Source organism: Toxorhynchites rutilus, chromosome 3 (assembly GCF_029784135.1).
Source record: "Toxorhynchites rutilus septentrionalis strain SRP chromosome 3, ASM2978413v1, whole genome shotgun sequence".
Taxonomy (NCBI): domain Eukaryota; kingdom Metazoa; phylum Arthropoda; class Insecta; order Diptera; family Culicidae; genus Toxorhynchites; species Toxorhynchites rutilus.
The window spans coordinates 44,222,877-44,244,002 of record NC_073746.1 but is presented as its reverse complement, the minus strand read 5'-3'; positions in this window follow the sequence as shown (position 1 = coordinate 44,244,002).

Sequence of the window (21,126 nt, the reverse complement as noted above, 5' to 3'; positions counted from 1 at the left end):
TCGGTGATAATAGTTGTCCACATGACAGCTGGCTATAAGACAAAATTCAATTTCATGCTTCATTTAGGGGCGGTGGTCGTCTGCCAGCGCTTCGCCAGCAAATGCAGCTCTGGGAAATCAACGACAACCACTCGGAAAACACCAGGCGACCCAGCTTTCTATGCATATAAATTTTATTCAGTTAGATTTGGTGAGGACGTCCGACCGCTCAGCTATTATAAATCAGTAAACTAATTGGACTATTCAAATTTACTTAACTCAATCACACACACACGCAGACACACAACCGTATGGCTGTAGCCTTGGAAAACATGAGGGTCTGCTAAATCTAGTGTCAATGAGAATGCTGAAAAGACTGACCAGAACCGGAACTAGTTGACTTCTATAGTGATCCTATGTGTGAGGAAGTCGGAAGTGGCCGAACTGTATATATTAATATCAACTCATTTCCATATTCTGAATGAATCTCCACTAAATCAATAGTTCCTTCTTCCGGATCACGTACATGTTTACATTCATATTCATGCATTAGCAGTTGCTTATTTCTACATCTTATCCTACATCCACCTACTGAAACTTGTAGAAGACATTGAGTTTATTTGAAAAAAATATTGAATATTGACAATTTAGAAATTGGTCGAATTGTACAGGGTCGTTCAGATTAAACGTTCACGCAAAAAAAAATCGAATAGCTCCTTTTTTCCGTTCCGTCGATGGTAACACTGCATTCCCCACTTCGAGGCGATAATATTCGGCTACTCGTTCAGTCTGATCGGATGGTTTTTAGTGTCAAGATGTACAATTTAAAAGAACGTGTATTTTCAATGAAATCGTATTACTCGAGCATCCGAAGCCTCAATGAAACTTTGTCCTATTATGGTAAGAATTTCAATATTTCTCGACGTCGATTACTTCCTCTGGGTGTACGTGTAGGTCCGTTGCTTTGTTAATAAGCCACAAAACTTAAGGAGGAGGAGGAACTTTTCAACAGCATCGAAGTCGTAATGCTAGAGCATTTTGTTCACCGTTTGAAACCCGATATAAAAAAAGGTAAAGTTATGGTCACATCGAAAATGTCCTAAAATAAGTTTTTTTTCCGTTGTTTAAAAATATACATCGGTTCACTTTTTAGAAGTTATTCGAAATTATTGCGTGAGCGTCTTATCTGAAAGACCCTGTACAATCAGATACACTGCCAGCTATGAAAGCAGGGACCACAGGGTAACTTTCAAACAGTCAGGATATTTTCTTTAGCTCAACATTCGTTTTAAAATTATGTAAATAAACTTGAAAATTCATAAAGGCTTTTTTCTAACTGGTCCATTATTTTCAGTTTTTAAACCCGTTTTAATAGACGCTACATATAATTCGTCAGAAGGGGTTAGGGAAAATAATCTGCTCTAGATTGAATACTGTAATTAAGTATTTTAATTTATTTTATGGGATACACTCAGGTTTCTCCAATGTTAGAATAATATTTACAACAAATTTCACATTTTTGAGCTCAATGTTGAAATGTTATTGCTACGTACTTGTTGTTTCATATTGATTTTTACATATGAAATTACCTTCAAATAACTTTTAGGAGTACTTAGTTTTACTTTTTTTTCTAACACTATCAGTATTTGATTCTTATTTCAGTTTTAACCTCTCCTTATATCCTTTCATTACAGCTAAAAGAGCCATGGTCAGCAGTGGAAACTTGTATAGAGATTTTTTCATCAAACTACCATTCGTTATTGAAGATCATCTCAACGAGTTGAGTCATTTTTGTATGGAAGTTGGAACATTGGAAAGTTATTTTTTAGCAATTTTTTTATATTCATATAAATAAAAATGATTTGGTATCCGTTCCTCACGATTTAACTCAAGAACGGAGCAACGGTTGCATCTTAGTCTGCGCCAAGTTTATATATCAAAAAAGAAATTATATACAGCGAGTATAGGTCACGTACATAAAAATAATTTCTGTGGGAACCAAATTATTTGAATCGACATACCAATTGTGGGTGTTACGAACTTCACCGGGTCAGTTAGTTTGAAATAAAACTCGAATAGTAACCCATGAATTTATAAGTTCATTATTCGCGTTCATCATTTCGACCTCTAATGAAATGAACAAATCAGGATCTTCGATTACACAAATACAAGCAGACTTTTGGACATCTTCTTGAGTATTTTCTGCAGAGAGGTATTGAACATCGAGAGCTACCGAATTTTTACAATTTATTACAATTTATGATTTATTCTACCTGTCAGGTGCGCAGCTAATGTGTTGTGATGTGTGCCATATGAATATGGCTAAACTACGAGGTATGGCTATTAAATAACGAGACTGTGCGCCTGGAGGGCGCCCTAGAGGGGTGGGGGTAAAAACGAATAGTGCGTTCGGTAGCTTGAAGTGTCTGCTATAAACGTACGAAAACATTTGTTTTCACTGTAGTAGTTTGGGAGCAGCAGTGGTTTGAATGGAACGTGGTTTGTAGTGCGCGTCGAAAATCATGTGTGACGAAAAACACGAACAACAACGCACCTGCCCATAACGCGCAGTAGGTGCAGCAATTTTTAGCTGATAAGGCCATTCCAATGCTCGGACATGCCCCGTACTCGATTTCAGCCCGTAGAAGAGGCGAAGGGAATAGTGACGCGGCTTTTGAACGTCATCACAAAAGAAGAGTTTCAGCACTGCTTCGAACAATGAGAAAAAACGTATGGAAAGGTGTGAGAGGAGCCAAGGGGAGTATATTGAAGGGGAGCATATCGTTGTACCGTAATTTTTAAATATAATCCTTTTTCGTAACCAGTCTCATTATTCAATAGCCAAACCTCGTATTAATTAGTCTGACCATGTGCCATCGAACGGAACAAGATATTTCTGGGGAATATGGCGGGTATAGTAGGACTTCCCTTTTGAGTGTCTCCAAGTAAATTTAACCATATTCGACAACGTGAGGCCGAGCATTGTTATGCTGTAGAATCACTTTTTCGTGCCATTCCATTGGATTGCTGGGATGAATCCATTTTTCCTTCATCCATGACCCCATTGTCAACGTAAAACTAGGAATTTAAAAATGAACTCTTTAGTACAAGTTTTTGGTAGCTGTGACTTAAAAAGTTCTTTCGTCCCTAGCACGCATCGTCAGTTTGTTCCATTGTTTTTTTTATAGAAGCTTTAATTTTTTGCAGTGCATTCGTCTCTGTAATTTTATTGTTTCCATCGTCAGTGTTGTCGTCATTGTACCCGCTTTTGTAGTCCGTATTGGAAAATATATTTTGGAATGCACAATAGCATGTGAATATCAAATTACCCGCAACTTCATATATCTGCAATGTCGATTTCACTAGGATCCACGGCATTGTAGTCAGGGAAACACATTCGGGTCTAAGCAAATGAATGCGAATACAAGTGCAAAAAAATATATATTCGGTGCTTCGATGCCTTGTTTGTAACGTTCTCACTATGCTTCACTCCTCGGCAACTGTCGAGTGATTTTTTCTTCTGTATACAATCTGAACAAAAATAAGCTTTGAAATCGGCTCAGCAACGATTTGATGAACGCTATTTTGAGATCAAACGATTTGGTCAAACATCGAGATGGCAGCTCGAAAATTTAAAAAATAATAGTATGCAATTTAGACTCAAAAAAACTATGTAGAAGCATCATCAAACACACGTATGACTTACAAATGTAAATGTAGTATTTGTAGTAAATAAACGAGATTTTTTTCAATGCTAATAAATTATTTTTTTCTCTACAACGAATATTTTCGATGGTACAGATTTGGAAAAAAAAGTACAGATGAGAACGATTCTTGTCCTGATTCGACTCTCCATTTTTTGCAGCGAATTCACTCCCAATTGAATATGAAATGGCTTCGGTTCTATGAATGAGATGTTTCGGTCCTAGAAGAACTGTTTCGTAGCATTGGAAGTATGACAAGTGGTATTATGTTGCTGGAAAACCATGTTGTTACTCATTATTTCGTCAGAAAACTACTAGAACTGGAATAGACCCATTCCATAAGGTTATGCACGAAAGAACCAAGTATTAGATCAAGAGCCTAAGAGAGACGCGTGTGGAATTACCCAAAGAAAGTACACATACAAATGCACATGCAAATGTCAACGATCAACGGTCAAAGTGATTGTGATTGGTTCTACATCCCTATTCCCTTCATTTCGTTCTCGGTCATCGGTTACCTTTGTACTAACATAAGAATACGTTTAATTGTAAATAAATAATAGATATAGAAATAGCTTTAAAAATTGAATGTGAATGTGAGTTTGAGCGTATGTGTGAACATTGTTAGAATCTCCTTATATCCCATCCTCTTCCTGAGGAAAATGTGTCACCCTTCTAAACTCGAGTCGACTGCGAATAATCGATGTCCTATTTTATTAACATTAGAATTAAAAAAGCATGTTAATATATTCTAGTAAAAATATAGTTAGGAGTTTAGCTGTTTTGAACATATGTAACTGAGCCTGTGAAAATAAGCAAAATAATAAAAAAAACCGCCAAAATCAACGTCATCGTCAAAATGCAAACATGGCACGCACATAAGCACACACAAATGCGTACATAGGGGTATTAAAAAGTTTCTAATAACAAAATCAAATGAGTTCCCTCGGCAGTGAGGGCCGCCCGACGAGCCAGGTTTGTGAGAGCCATTGATGGAAAGCGCCAGAGTGAACGTGCTAAACGTGTTATTACGAGGTAAAAACGGGGGGTCGGTGTTTAACCTCGTTTCTCAGAGGAAAGTCAGAAATATTCTTATCCTAAACACTAACTTAAAACTACACCCAAACTAGCGTTGGCTGAAAACATTTCATCTTTGGCAGAAATGATGCCATTTCGTGCACTGGAGGATCAAATGCGGGAATAATGAGCATTTTTAAAAGCTTAAAAAATGGTTTATATTAGGCTGTCAAAAAAGTCCTGCGGTATTTCCGCGAGGTGTCGTTGTAAGCGCGTAGTTCTTGTTGTATTCATTGTATCGAGTCATACTATAGCTTGTTGGAAAGGTATTTTTGCGCGCTATAATATAGTCCTTGACAGTGTTTTGTTTGGTTAAGTCGTTCGTGAGTTATAGTGTCGTCAATATGAAGCAAAATAAAGAGAAAATCCGACATATTTTACAGTACTACTATGACAAAGGCAAAAATGCATCTCAAGCTGCCAATAAAATTTGTGCAGTTTATGGACCCGATACAGTTTCCATCTTTGATAATCAGATGCCGCATTGTCTTCCATCAGGACAACGCCAGGCCACACACTTCTTTGGGGACGCGCCAGAAGCTCCGGGAGCTCGGATGGGAGGTTCTTTAGCATCCGCCGTTTAGTCCGGACCTTGCACCAACCACCTGTTTTTGTCCATGGAGAACGAGCCAGGTAGTCAGAACTTAGCCACAAAAGAGGCCTGTGAAAATTGGCTATCCGAGTTTTTTTGACAATAAGGAAGCGAGCTTGTATAACAGGGGTGTTATGAAGTTGGCATCTCGTTGGGAACAAGTGATCGAACAAGACAGCATATACATACATGCATATACATATATATATATATATATATATATATATATATATATATATATATATATATATTTGTAGCTATGTATACATATAAATCTTATGGACTCGGAAACTACTGAACCGATCGACATGAAAATTGGTATGTTGGGGTTATTGGGGCCGGGGAAGATTTTCGTGATATTTTGAGACCCCTCCCTCCATCTCTAAGGGGGGGGTGGGGGGCTGCCATACAAATGAAACACAAATTCCTACATTACTCGAGAAATAATCAAGCGAATGCAACCACATTAGGCATCTGGATGTTTTTGGGTGCAATTAATGTTTCTGTGGTGGTAAGATATTCCTCCCCCCTCTCTTAGGGGGGGAGGGCTGCCATACAAATGAAAAACAAATTTCTGCATTACTCGAGAATTCATCAAGCATATGAAACGAAATTTGGCATGTGGAGGTTTTATGGGGAAGGAACCTTTCTAAGGTGGTTCGACACTCATCTCCCCGCTCTAAGGAGGTCTCCCATACAAATGGAACACAAATTTCTGAATAACTCGAGAACTAATCAAGCAAACGAAACCAAATTCGGCATGTGGAGGTTTTAGGATGCAATTAATGTTTCTATGGTGTTTCTACACTCCGTCCCCTCTTAGGGTAAGCTGTCATACAAATGAAAAACAAATTTCTGCATAACTCGAAATCTAATCAAGCAAATGGAGCCAAAATTTGGCATGTGAAGATTTTAGGGGGCACGAAACGTTTCTATGGTGAATAGACACTTCTCCCCTCTGTCTAAGGGGAGAAGAGGCGAGGGGTATGTCTTCATTTTATCATATTTTCTGTATCAAACATTTATTCCAAGTAACGAAGAAACATATTATTTGCAAGTGGTTGAAAAATTTTGAACGAGAATTGTGTCTGAAAATAATCTGATATCATAATGATGAGTTTTTTACTAGGATTTTTTTAGTAAAAGGTAAATTCAACGGGGTCGATTAGAAGATCAATCAATGAACAGTTTTGTGATTGGACTCATGAATTTGCGCTTAGTAAGAAAACGTGAATGTTTGAAGGTATTGATAACAAAAAAAAACAAATTTAGGCGGGACGAAGTTTGCCGGGTCAGCTAATATATTATACAAATGATATATTGGGGAGTAGAACATTTTCTGTTATTTTTAAGCTCATTTAATGTAACATGTGCTAAAATTAAATTTAGGTGTGACATAAAAAATAGTATAGAGCTTACTATAATACGGTGAAATTCATTTTTTTAAAACTCATTGATTTTATAACGTGAAAACGCTTTGTGGAGACTTTTTTTTTGCACAGAACTTGTTGTCACGTCACAAAATGCATGCCAATATTTGTAAGGTAAGAATTTGTTTTTTGAAGAATCTACTACGTTCATATTTTGTTCAAAAATCATAGAAAAGAGTTCACTAGTATGGTTTGAAACGGAATTAAAAATGCAACATTTATGTTCAAAATAAAGTCAGATTTTGACACGTCACAAATGTTTCGGACTGGTAACAAGCGAGTTCAATTATAATATATTTTCCAGCTGATGTTTCTTGGGAATCGGGAATGGGAATGGGAATCGTGTTATTTATTAAATGTTAAAAAAAAATTGTCACGCTACACTGAAATGAGTCAATACTGGAACCGTCTCAGCCATCTTTCTGTCACTGAAAACATTGATCATTGACCCATTGTTCGTCCCAAAACTGTTATTTTCTGGCGAATTCTTGGAATAATTTTCTCCTTGCTTTAGAATATTATGAATCACAGTACGATTTCCACCAGTACTGATGCTTGTATCCTGCCATGACAGCGTTTGCACGAATATACAGCACTGTTCCTCGCTCAAACTCCGTCAACGGATTGTTTTTTGTCATTTTACCTGTAACTATTAAAATTAACTCTTTAAAAACCATTTAGATTGATTACTTGTGTGTCTTACTGACTGTATAAATTCCTAAGGTAATAGTTCTTTACATACAACATCAATGCAACTACTTTATGCAATGCTGTTCTTATACTTAATCCCAACCAATAAAATACATTTAATCGAATTATGCCACGCACACAAGCTCAATAAGCCTACTTTATTGCGCAGCATTGTTGCTTCACTTTGGTTTTGGTTCATCCCGTGTGTTGAAAGATTTTATTATCTTACCTGTTCGTATGCCTATTTCCCCCAGTGTAGAGAATTATCACTGTGAAATATGCGCTGATTTTTTAACCCTCAGAACGAGAATTAATATCGAAAACTTTAAATTTATGTATTGACATTTACAAAATTCTTATTAGAAATTATCGCCTAAAACAAATCGCTTTAAATGCAGTTGCTGAAAATGATCCAATGTTTCGACAATCCGTTTCATCACCGTCGGAACACATAAAGTTCAATTTACTCGTACAATGTTTATTGGATGCAATCTGAAACAAAAGTATCCTAGCACATGGCTCTATTGGCTCCAAAATTAAGTACTATCACGTCCAGTATGTGAAACCGAACTTACAGATTTATTGTCTCAGAAAAAAGAGTCGTTAGGCAAAAACCCGCAATCTTCATCTCAACGACAAAAACACTTCCAAGAGCTCTGACCAAGTCGGAGATAAAGTTTCAGACTTTAAACGTCCTGTCAATCGAGAAGCAATAAAGCTACAAGCCAGATAAAATAAAAGGACACTTCATAAATAATGGAACAGTTTCTGTCTGTCCGGTCTCTATCTCTTTACTTCGGCCATGGAGCCAACGTTTGGCGCGTGGTTTAAAACCAATTTTTCAATCACCCTCAAATCGATGAATGGGAGAAACTTCTCAAAAGTAAGTTATAGAGCCAAACTCAGCATTCAGTATGTTTTTGTTCGGAAGCTCTATTGAAATTCATGACGTCGCACTTGTTCCGACACATTTGTGAATCTTTGGAACACTTTATTGTAGAAGTCTTCGGTTTCAGGACCAAGGGAAAAAAGGTGATTGGTCACGTTCGAAGCTTACGAACAAATCGTTTTTCTTTCCATCGCACTTGGTAATGTCCGGAACCCATCGACGCCTTTCCTTCATTAGGAATGTGTTCGTTCACTTGAGGCCACAAATGGAAATGATGAAGTTGACTTCGGCAGCAGTTTTTTTGCCCATGTTTCAGGCGCGCGTGTTTGCGTGCCGGTCGATATCAAGCATAAGTTTGTTTTGAAATGAAGTTATCGTCGATAATCTTGTAACATATCCTCGATGCTGGATATTGTATGGCTTCGAGCGCTTCATTGCTGATTGGATCTTGGGTAAGAATTCAATTGAATTGGAATGGAACTATGTTTTTTTTCCAATTCTAATTTGACTCCAAATCAAAAGTGTCACAAATTAAACTTCAAATTATCGTAGCTCTTAGTTACAACATCCGTTCGAGAGGCCACTCCCAGATTGTTTCAACGCCAGCCCAAATGTCACTGATTGCAAAAAGTTTTTTCCGCTTATTGTGTTCATTTCAACAGAGTTTTTCTATTACCAAAAAGTCATGCAACGAATTTTCAGCTCTCATTCATTGTTGTGAGGAAATGTCGCACTTCAGCTTGAGCGGGAAAAAAGTAGTTTTCGTTTGTTCGTTGTTTTCTTCCGATTCGTAAGGCGTAAATCAACAAATCGTGACAGGGCAGCGATTCTGGCATTTGCATAATTTACCAATTTGATTTTAAGTCCGATAGCGCTAGGATTGTTTTCAACAGCTCTCCAATCTGATTGGATTGGATCAAAGTGGTGGAAATTTGTTTTACGACAATGAAATGGCATTTTTAGTTTCCCGTTCTCAAACTAACCATCAGGACACGGAAAACGTTAGGTCATGTTCTCCATTGATTAATATCGATTCACTCTGAAGAGCTGTCTATCGGAGGTTGTGAATAAAAACATCGATGGTCCAATTGATTCAGTGTTGAGCTGTGTTATCATTTTTCGTTTCCTCTTATCCGGTGCACAAAAGTTCTCGTCATGTATCCCCAAAATAGGGGTCGATTTTCTTAATTGGATGGCTGGCTGACTCAATTGTCTCGTCTCTATGGTTCTGTGAAATGTCTGCTCGGGGGGAAAAACACTAGCTGATGATCGAGCCAATATATTGGTTCGCCAGTGTCTGTTTTCCGCTCAGACGAACACATTCTGGATGAGTGAATTTATTTCAATTGAGCGATGGTGATTCGATACGCATTGAGAATGCTCCAGCACTCCAGCAAAATCCGATTACCGAAAAGGATTATTCGCCCGCCTTGTTGTCAGCCAACATGAACAGATGTTCACAGTAGATGTGCGAAAAATTAGATCGATAATCCAATTATTTCGACCAGCCGATGCTTATCATCATTTATATTCCAATATAATTATTATATTAGCGAAAATAAATGTTAACCCAAACGCCTCGTTTTACGTTCGCTTTCAGAAAGCAAAGTCATAACCCATTACAGATGCCGTTCCAAAGCTACCCAGATCGGGTGTCGAGTTCGCAGAATATTGAAACGAGAACTCCCATCGGTTGCACACCCACAGAAAACCACACTTCCGGACGAACACTTTCGACACGGAAACGAAATTAAAATCACTTTTTGGCTCGCTCCGCGAAAAGTTTAGACGGATGGCGCGAGCGATCCATCGGGTGTCGGTCATGTTCTGCGAAATGAACAATATCACGCTTTGTTTATGGCCAACGGGATCCACTCACCGGTCTCCATCCTTTTAATCCTGCGAGAAAGGGATACGATGGAAGTAAATAAACTCCATGCATTGGTCCACTATGGCAATTATTCACGTAACTGTGAGAAAGAGGGATCCCTTCTTCTTCTTCTTATATGGCACTAACGTTCCTAGAGGAACTCCGCCGTCTCAACGTAGTATTACTTGCGTCATTTTCATTAGTACTTAGTTGAGATTTCTATGCCAAATAACACGCCTTGAATGCATTCTGAGTGGCAAGCTCTAGAATACGCGTGACCACAGTGCAAGTCAGAGGAAATTTCTTTGAAGAAAAATTTCCCCGACCAGAACGGGAATCGAACCCGAACCCCCGGCATGTTAGGTTTGACGCTAACCACTCGGCCACGGGAGCACAAGGGATCCCCCACAATGCCAATATGGCCATTGTATGGTCCTTAACTGGCCGGCATACATGACGGCGTTTTGTAGGGCCCTATAGGTACAACCACAGGTGTTGTTAGCGGAATGCTGCAGCAATGATTCAGGCCCGAGAACTTTGCCAGCTTTGGCTCGCTGGAACGGGATTTTGTTTAGCTATCGCAAATGTTTGCTGTGCGATTCCAATGTTTACGAGTGCACGCATGGTTGCGTTGTGTCGAATGTTCTTCCCACGGGTGATGATAGCATTTTTTTTTTGTTTCCATGTGGCATCAGCCAATACCGAGGACAGATTCAATTTCTATCCTAAATATTCATGTGGCATTGTGCTATTTTGTGGATTCGTAAAACGTTTTTGTGATGGGATTTGAAATAGGATAAAACGTGGTATGTGGGATTGATCAATTTTTACTATGGACGATCATCTCATTTCTGCTTTTTTGAAATGGAAACATAGTATATTGTTGTGATTTCGAGCCGGAATAATCAATCATCATTGATGGTTCACAAAACGACGAATTCATGCCAACTCGTCCTATGAGTTGACAGCACCATCTCAGATAGCTGTGGAACGTTGTGGGTGTAAAGACAAATTTTCTTTAAAAAAAAACGCTGTAAAAAAGTTATTTGAAAAATTTAAATTCATTTTTCCAAAAAACTTATAAAACAGACAGCTTGAATCGGACTATTCGTTTCGAAACCTCTGTTAGGGAACAAATTTCGGTATAAACATACTTCCATGTATTTGTAATATTGATTTCTCCAGGCACCTTGGTTTTGAAGTCTGTAGTTTCATAAAATATATAGTTTCGTTCATTTCCACTGTAATTAACTGTTATGGAGTGCCCAAAATGATTGATGCAAAGTTCTCGTGAATCTATCTGAAAATGACTGATCAATAATTGTAAGTACAAGAGAAATCTTGTATCTTCAATGTCGACCAGTCAGAACGAGGTATTTACGTTTGGATAACGGTTGAGATTTTTCAATCGTAAGATAATTAGTTTCACGACATATATTATTTTATTCAATAAAAAAAATGGTTGTGGAGTTCCGAAATCGATTGGCACGAAAATCACATCATGGAAGAACTGAGCAATAAGCATTTAAAATTGGACATTTTTCACGACGCGATCGATTTTCGTTTTTTACTTTTTATCCCTAATATAATCTCGAAAAACGTAATCCTCCGTCAAAAATATATGAATAGCCCTTACAATTGCCAACAAGTCACCCATACTTCGGCAGATGGACACTTCCACAGGAAAAATGTTTTTCTAACAACTTTTTTACGTTTTCTTTGAAATCGTATCCTTTTCTTTTTTATTTTCTCTGAATGAAAAAACTCTAGAAAATATTTTTTATTTAACTTCATTCAATTTTTCATTCAATTTTCATAGTCATTTAATTCAGCCACCTCATTGATTATCGGTCTGTCAGACCTTTGCGCAAGTATAGGAGAGTTAAAGACGAGATAGCGATATTGTGTATTCGACAATGTTTTTTTTTATCCCATTTATTTATTTAAGGCTCATTAGCATTTTAGATGTAACAGAGCCGAATTTTAATCGTGTACATGTCACATGGTTATCATATCTATAATTAGCACATTACACAGTTGTCATTCGCCAGTATTCCTTCTATACCATTACATATGGTACATTCACACAGTAGCCATTTAGGCGTAAGAGTATTCTATCTGTTCTTCCATTATCCAGTTGGACCACCGGACAGCGGAGACAGTTGATTGATCATTGTTGAGTTATTTATAGAACAGCAGCCCGATGTGTCTTGCAGAGCAGAGCAGTTGTATGGATGAATCGATCTTATTTCGACCGTGGATTGATCTCCATCGCTGATGATTGTTGCGTGGACGTAGCTATTCTGTAACAACACAAAGATGGTCAATGAGGGCCCTGAGTTTTGAACTCACGATCGATCGCTTACTAAGCGAACGCGCAACCAATGTGGCTACGGAGACCCCCGACAATGTTTTAGGTCTTATTTAAATATGAACTCTTGTCAATGATGTCAACTTTCTATTTTGTATAGTTTCTCGAATATATGGAATTATTTGTATGTGCGGGATTCGAATTGAAGGCTATTGGATGGTGGCATCATTCTACACTCGACAAAAAAATTAGAGGAACAGAGTGCGAAGTCGGAAATTTAAAGTGATTTTTGACATTCTGTAACTTTGTGAAAAATCAACGCATATCGATGGGATGTACATCATTTTGAAGCTACCTTCAGGTATTAGAATATTTTATGTACATATGTTCATCTTGGTGTGTGTAGTTGCAGTGGGCAATAATATCGAGAAGAAATGAAAAATAGATTTTTCTCTATTTTTTCAAAGATTTTCTGGACTAACGCAATTTTTAACGTAGGACTACGTCTAACCTTTCAATATAGGGGCCCATTTAAATATTTCGGTGTGAAAAAGAGTTCAGTTTTTGAACGCTAATACCTTCTCAATTAATGAATGGATTTTGGTTCCAAATACACACATTGATAGGAAATTTCCTCAGCAATTGTTTATATGCTACACATTACGGGTTTTCAGTTCATATAATGTTCAAATTGATGAAAAATTGGAAAAAAAATCACTACTTTCCCATACATTTTGTCTGCGCTCCCGCAGCAAACAGCTATTCATTACAAGCAACCACGGGTACGGGCGAACCGTATGGACAAGGCGGAGGTGGGAGACAAGAGATTATAAATAAATATAGGCGGTCGCTACAACGTTAACTATATGGCTATATAAAGTGAGCGATGATGGGGCTTGGCCACATTCTATCATCGGACGCCAAGCAGGAAAGACGCTATCTTGAAATTCATTTTCAGCATAAGAGATTGCTGCATTTGCCGGGGATGTATGTGGTGCGATACCGTAAGAGTGAGAGACAGAAGTTTCAATGGGATGGGGAGCAGGAGAGCCTATCGAAGTGTGTTAAAAGCGGTGGAAGCGTCGCACCGCGCGAATGAGTGGCTAATCGCGCTCGATCTGATAGAATGTTGGAGTTTTTAAACGGTTTTATTTAGCTGTGACATATTTGTATGTTTGTAAGTAACATGTTTGTCTATGGCGCTGTACCACAATATGTGAAATTTGAGCCCTTTCCTGTTGACCGATTGATTTGAAATTTGGAACACCCCTTTATCTCTGCAGTCATTATAAAACTGCATATTTCATTATCTTGAAAATCCAAGATGCCGACCGCTACAAAAAGGCGGATTACATATTTTCTCAAAGCCCCATCAATATGGGTATCAAATGAAAGGGATTGACTAGTAGAACACAGTTATTTATGAAAAATGCAAATCCAAAATGGCCGCCACCATAAAATGGCGGATTACATATTTTCTCTAAACCCCATCAATATGGGTATCAAATGAAGGACTTGACTAGTAGAACACAGTTATTCGTAAGGAGTGCAAAGCCCAATTATATCACGATACCAGACGGTAAATTCCTATTATGATATGCTTGCCATCAAGTATGTGTTCGTTGCCGGATGAACAATAACCCCTGCAACATTTGCACGGTAGATTTTGATTTTTGACGTAGAACTACGTCTCTCAATAAGGGTGCTAAATCAGAAAACAGGTCACGTTTTTATGAAATAAAGTTAACGTTAATAACTATTTTTGCCGTGAACGGATTTTGGCGATTTACCTACCAAACGAATCGGAATTTCCCTAAGCTTTGTTAATATGCTATACATTACTATTCCATATTCTGTATATGGATTAAATTGATGAAAATTGGAAGCAATCTCATTTCCCCATACATTTGTTCTGTCATTTGTGTGCTTTCCCGAACAGAGCTGTCAATAACGAGCAACTTATAGACGAGCAACAAAGGGAAAACCGTAAGATTTAAAGTCTCCGTAAACAAAGGAAAAGAAGAAAAACGAAGGGGAATATTTTCCAAGAGTATAAACAGTGGATCTCGCTGAAGCAAACTTTCATTCTTCGTGAAGACACCGAATGAACAACATCGTTGCTGGGCGAGCTGGACGGTGAGGGATCGAATGCCTTTCTCAAGACAATGGGGGTGGAGGAGTAATACGAGGAAAAAGAAAAGTTTTCCAAGGGCCTTTTTGAAGGTTAGAGACGAATGAACTGAAGAAGTTTAAAGTCTCACATGTCTTAGTTTCGGATTGAGCTATGGACGTGATCAAATTACTTACTCGCTGATGTCTCTAGCATTGCAATCATTGCATCAAACTGACACCATTGCATAAAGGTTCTGAGCTACACAAGTGTGTGAGGAATCATCAAGCTAGGCTATCGACAGCTCACCAAGAAAATAAATGTTCTGGAATTTTGTCTGTGATTTGGTTTTGCATGACGGTAGCAAAACTCTCTCCACATAGGATGACAGCTAAGCTGATCTAGACCGGCAATATTAACAAAAAGGGCTTCTGTTGAGAAGAGCGCAAAATGGAGATAAGTGTGTGTATATTTAATTGCTTCAAGCCACCAATATATGGATATTTGTGCGTGTGTTTTTACATATTGCGCTGTTGCGAGTCAACATATCGATCCGAACGTGGTGACAAGGAAGGGAGATAGCGGTAGGGAAATATTTGCGCTGGGGTATTAGTAATGAATCTCTGCTGAGGAAAATATCCAGCCTTTTTCGAAGCAGTCGACATTGTTTGTTTTCCGTCATCATAAAGGCTTCGTTGGAGTCTTTGACATTGCATCAATGCATTGAACTGACGCTATGGTGAAGCAAGTATGAGGGTCATGCACCAAAAAAAAAATGGGAATACCAAGTTATTCAATAAATTATAATAAGTTATTCATTTATTTGGGTTCGCTCCCTTCAACTGGGATTGCATTTGCGCTAATCTTGGTCATAATGGAGCAGTGCTGCTCTTTTCGAGGTTATTGAGATTAACAGAAAGAGTTTATTTTGTTTATTTAGTCACCAACAAAGTAAATGTTCTGGAATTTTGTATGTGATTTGGTTTCGCTTGTCAGTAGCAAAACTTTCTCCACTAAGGATGATAACTGCGCTTATCTCGAGCATGTATTGTTATATGAATCATCGAACAATATTCGTCAAATGATTACAAGAAAAAAATATTTCACGGTGACCAAACTGGTAGAATGGTTATTTTTAAAATTTCGTCGCATTATAAAATAATATTCGCAGTTATAAACAAGCGACTTGAATTAAACTACAGCGTAGTTCCACGTCAACAATACGGTCTTGTCTTGGGCACAACCTCCTATATATATTTTTTTTGTTATTAATTACCGTCAATATCGCAGCGTTTAATGTTTTGTCATAATTTTTTACAGGAAGAACATTTTGACTGAGTACACAGAAAAAAATTTCGGAGCAAAATTAAACTGTTGAATAAGAGAGAGAGAATTAAGAGACTATTCTTTTCTCTATTTTTTATATTCAATCTATACATAATGTATCCAGAATAAACTGGAACATTTCCACACTCATTTGTAATGATATAGTGTACAGATTAAAGTCGAATCAAACTGTAAATTGAGTCCCAAATCTAACACCAAAGAAGTAAATTTGTGTAGAAATCTTAGTGGCTGAAAGGTGAGAGTATCAATTACACTGAAGATTATTCCCCCTAATCAGGTTGACTTCAACATCCAATTTATCATTCCTCAGATGTTGAGATTTTGTTCTGCCGCGAAAAAAAATATGAATATTCAAACATTTCGCCCCGCATAATTCAATGTACAGTCGCACAAAAAAACGCTCAAGAATATCAGGGGAGGTAATATAAATTTCCTTCGTTGCAAACCTAAAATAGGATCAGCTTATTTGGTTGAAAACACAGACCACAAGCTGTGCGGGGGATTTATCCAACCAAATCGCTCAGCCGGTTAATATGTTGTCCCAGGCTCCGACGAAGATAATCACGTTTGGGGACAATCAAGCATGTCATGTTTATCCGCTTTACATTTTGCTCATAGTCAAGGCTTTGGGAGGCATATTAAAAATGAACGGCCGATGAAACGAAAAATTTGAGTATTTCACTGCAAGCAGGAAACTATTGTTGTTTTCTGGAATGAATCGAAAAATTCGTAATCACATCATTCCTTAATATTTTTATGAGTACATTTATTGTCGTTGTTCGTTGGATGCTTTGTATGCTGCAACAGCTGAAGCCAATAACGTGTCATCAATAATCATTATTTTTTCGGAGTCCTGCAAACCAAAACGATAGGCCGATAAAAATAAACAAATATTACACACACTTGTGCTCCATAAATCAAGTTTCCTAGTAACCGATAACGTTGTGCTCGTACGTGACAACTTTAATCTGTTGCAAATCTGGTGGAATAACAAGAAAACTCCCACATCCCGGTGGGAGCCGGCAGTAATCCATAATTCGCGTGAAAACCTCTCACATTGATAGGCAGAACTCTGGGAAATAAATTTTATCAGTTTGACGAGGAATATGACGCCTTTTCCAAGTTAAGTATGATGATACATTCGAGAAAAGTTTGTGCCTCCGATTATTCAGCATAACGCTTCCGTCGTGTGTTGATGTTTACTGTTGTTTCATCGCAAATATTGTTACTTGAAACTGCTCTTTAGTGGGTATCATGTAAAGAATTCCAATCCGATTTTTAAAATCGGGGAACAGTAAATTCGATGGTTTATTTCTGGAAACTGAATTCCTCTGAGAAATCGAATATGATAAGTGCTGAAGTTATGTCCTATCGTATGTCAAAATGGTCTGAGGCAAATATTGCAAAAGTTTCGAATCAATGTTTCAATCGTGCCGTTTGACCAATGGTCAGCGATGTTATTCCTTGATTTTTTATCCTATGCAATATGCGATCGAACCTCGTTTCGGCAATATTCATAAACGCTTCATTAAATTCGAGCCCCATTGTCTGGTCAAAGCACGGACCGAACCGAAACGATGATCTGAGAACCCCGAAAGGGTCAGTGCAATAGCTTAAGAACGGCCATCTCCAAGGAAGCCACAAGCTCATTTCCAGGGACATTTCACTAACAATAAAGTTAATTTTATGATCCCAAGCAATATTTGGACGACGTTATGCTTCAGAGCAGCCGGGGGCGAACACACAAACACATACACACTCGTGCAAACTCCCACATATATCGTTGCATGGCCATCACACAATATATACACATCCAGCAAGCAAACGTTATGATGATGGAATTTGGTTATGCGCTCCTTTTTCTCTGACCGTCCAAATTTACCCCGAATATCACTGTGGCAACAGCCGATTATGTGTAAGCAGAAGGAAAGTACCCCTTTTTATGAGCAATCATGGTGGGAGCAATATTGAATTATGAAATCGCAACCTTAGGCGGCTCAAGAGGGGTTATTCACGCCCTACTGAGCGACGTCTGGAGGCGATAGCGTTGACATTGCTCTTACCTGTACCCAAAAAAAAATGGAGAAGGTACTTGTTACGTACCATGTGTCCTGATTGTGATTACACAATGGAGGTTCATTTAGTGTTCCGGATTTATTAGGTTCATCAGACAGTAAAAATGTTTCCATTCTTCGTATTCGACGTTAGCAGAAGCAGAACTGGTTAGGGATATGTAATGGAACCATGCCACAGCAACTATCTAAAATTATCACTGTCTTGGCGTCAACCACAACCACAACAGCAGATCTTTTTGAGAGTTTCTTTCATAACAAAAAATATATAAAAGGTTGAGTCCACGACCACGACACGACCGTATCTTTGATGTAGGGCTACGAAATTGTTTCATCAATGCGCTGGTTTATCACTCCGAATTTCTCATCAAAAGAATTAATGCACTGACTACTCACGAATCTGAAAGTTCATTTGCTCATATTCACTGGTTGTCTGGATCTGTCATTTTGATTTTCGTTTGGAATATGTAGGTTTTCGATGCAACCTGGCCTGAAAATCTATGCATTTGAGCTTAGCCTAGATGATTTTTTTTTCAACACTGGCTCAAACATTGCAGCCTTCAACTACATACACGGAGTCCACGAATGCACATGGAACATGAATCGAACCCTGAAATCGTCCGATGATGTGTTTATTTTCAACCACTTGATCCGTACGCGCATTGAATGAAAACACATACACAAACATACAGACCCACAAACGTACTCATACACGAAGAATTAAAGATTTTGAATATCTCTTAGGTCTCGAGAAGACTGTGGGTGGGTTATAGCTGTGATATAATCACAAAGTTAACGTAAGTCTTCCGTTCATTTAGTATTCATTTGTTTGGGGGTGCATCTAATTGAATTCTCAATGAATGGATGGACGGATATTTTATAAGATGGCTGAAAGTTCTTCCTGTAAGGCGCCTCATTTACCAGCAATCAGTGATAGATGTTCCTTCTTCCATTATCCTTTTACGTATGGCATAATGCTTTGATAATTTCATTCATTTACCGTGGATCTCCAAAATATGTGAACGAAAGATTTGTTGAACGATCGTAGTATTTTCCATATCCCTCTGAAATTATTGCATCTCTTAAGCGTATGTATTTTTCGAACCGCAGATTTTCTTGAATTATTACAGAATTGAACTCAACTCGATAAGATTCTCTCGACTGTCTTTCTTCCTATCTGTCTTTCTGATTCCTATGGACTCGGAAATTACTGAAACGATCAACATGAAAATTGATATGTAGGGGGTTTTGGGGCTCGGTTTTTATGATAGTTCGAGGCCCCTCCCAACTCTTTAATGAGAGACTGCCATACAAATGAAATACAAATATCTACATTACTCGAGTATTAATGAAGCAAACGAAACCAACTTTGGCTTGTAAAGGTTTTAGGGTACAATAAATGTTTCTAAGGTGTCTAACACTTCTCCCCCGTCTCATAGGGAGGGAGGGGGTGAGATCAGTCTGACATACAAATGAAACAGAAATTTCTGCATAACTCGAAAACTAATCAAGAAAACGTAGCCAAAAATTCGACACTCCTCTGCCATACAAATGAGGCATAAATTTCTGCATAACTCCAGAACTAATCAAGTAAGTAGAGCTAAATTTGCCATGTGAACGTTTTAGGAGGCAAAAAACGTTTCTATGGTGAATATACAATCCCCCCCCTCTCTCTAAGGAGGGGCTACCATACAAATGAAGTAAAAATTTTCCGCATAACTCAAGAAATAATCAAGCAAATAGAGTCGAATTTGGCATGAGAGGCTTTTTGGCTACGAGAAATGTTTCTATTATGGTTTGAAACTCCTCCTTCCCCTGGAAGGCGGAGGGGTTACATAAAAATTTTACAAATATTACAACCAACCATATTCAAACCAAACATGACAATTGGAGAAAAACGGAAAAAGGGAGCATTCGGAAAATTTAACTCCCATATGTTCTGTAATTACATCGTGACAAGAGTTGTTAGCCCATTCGATATTTGCGCTAACGAAATTGATCTTTGTTCGAATGTGGAAATAGATTTTCAAGTGAAAAAACACACTCCTATATCTCATACTGAATAAACTAAATAAATGAAACCGGAGTAAGCGCAAAACTCGAGGAAGGAATCATCAACCCAATTCAACTCAGCTCAACTCAACTGTTAAAAACGCCTTTGAAGATTACAACTAAAAAACAAAGTCCGACATAAAGACTAACCAGAAAAGTTTCTTCAATTACATAAAAAGTTGATGGGTCTGAGCCTAGGAGCACGGACGGGATCTTGTCATAGGACTGTGATTGTGTGTAGTAATTGCATTTAAATAAAGTTTTTCATTGTTCAAAATCTGTATTTTTTTCTCTTTTGATACATCAAATGGATGCCATGGAAAAACCGTTTTCTGTATGTACTTGTATCCTTTGAACGGGTTAGATGACATAACGTGGTAGAATTCGGTACCACATTCTGTTCAAAAATGCACACAAAAATACCATTAAAGCCATTACTGCCCTTTTCTTCTGTTTATTCAATCATGCATAAGTAGACAAAGAGTCATCATGTATCATTTTTAGAGACGAATGAACTCTCAGAGTTTAAAGTCTCTTTAATTCAATACCGTTACCGATGTATCATTTTTAAACACAAGTCTAAATAGTTAAGACCTACATAAATATACGACTGAGTCAAATCAATCTATGACTACAAAAATATATAATAGATAAAAATAGCATTATCTCCTTCGTCACCACGTTGTCCGGAACATTGTTTGTTATAACTTTATAGCCCTGTAAGATCGCGACTACTCAAGCTATCATAATCTGATTTACGTGGGTATACCCTTTCGATCTTCTAAATCAGTAGCCATTCAAACTCATTTATTGAATTTTTACAAAACCAAACAACATACTCGATATTATGACATCCACAATTACACAAAATGGTTAGTAGTGAGACCGACACGATAAAAACATGAATTGAGCACAAATTGTTTGGACAATATACAATGTAATATAAAATTAATGCCTATTATCGATTAATGGAGAATAATTCATTTTACGCATCAACTCACAT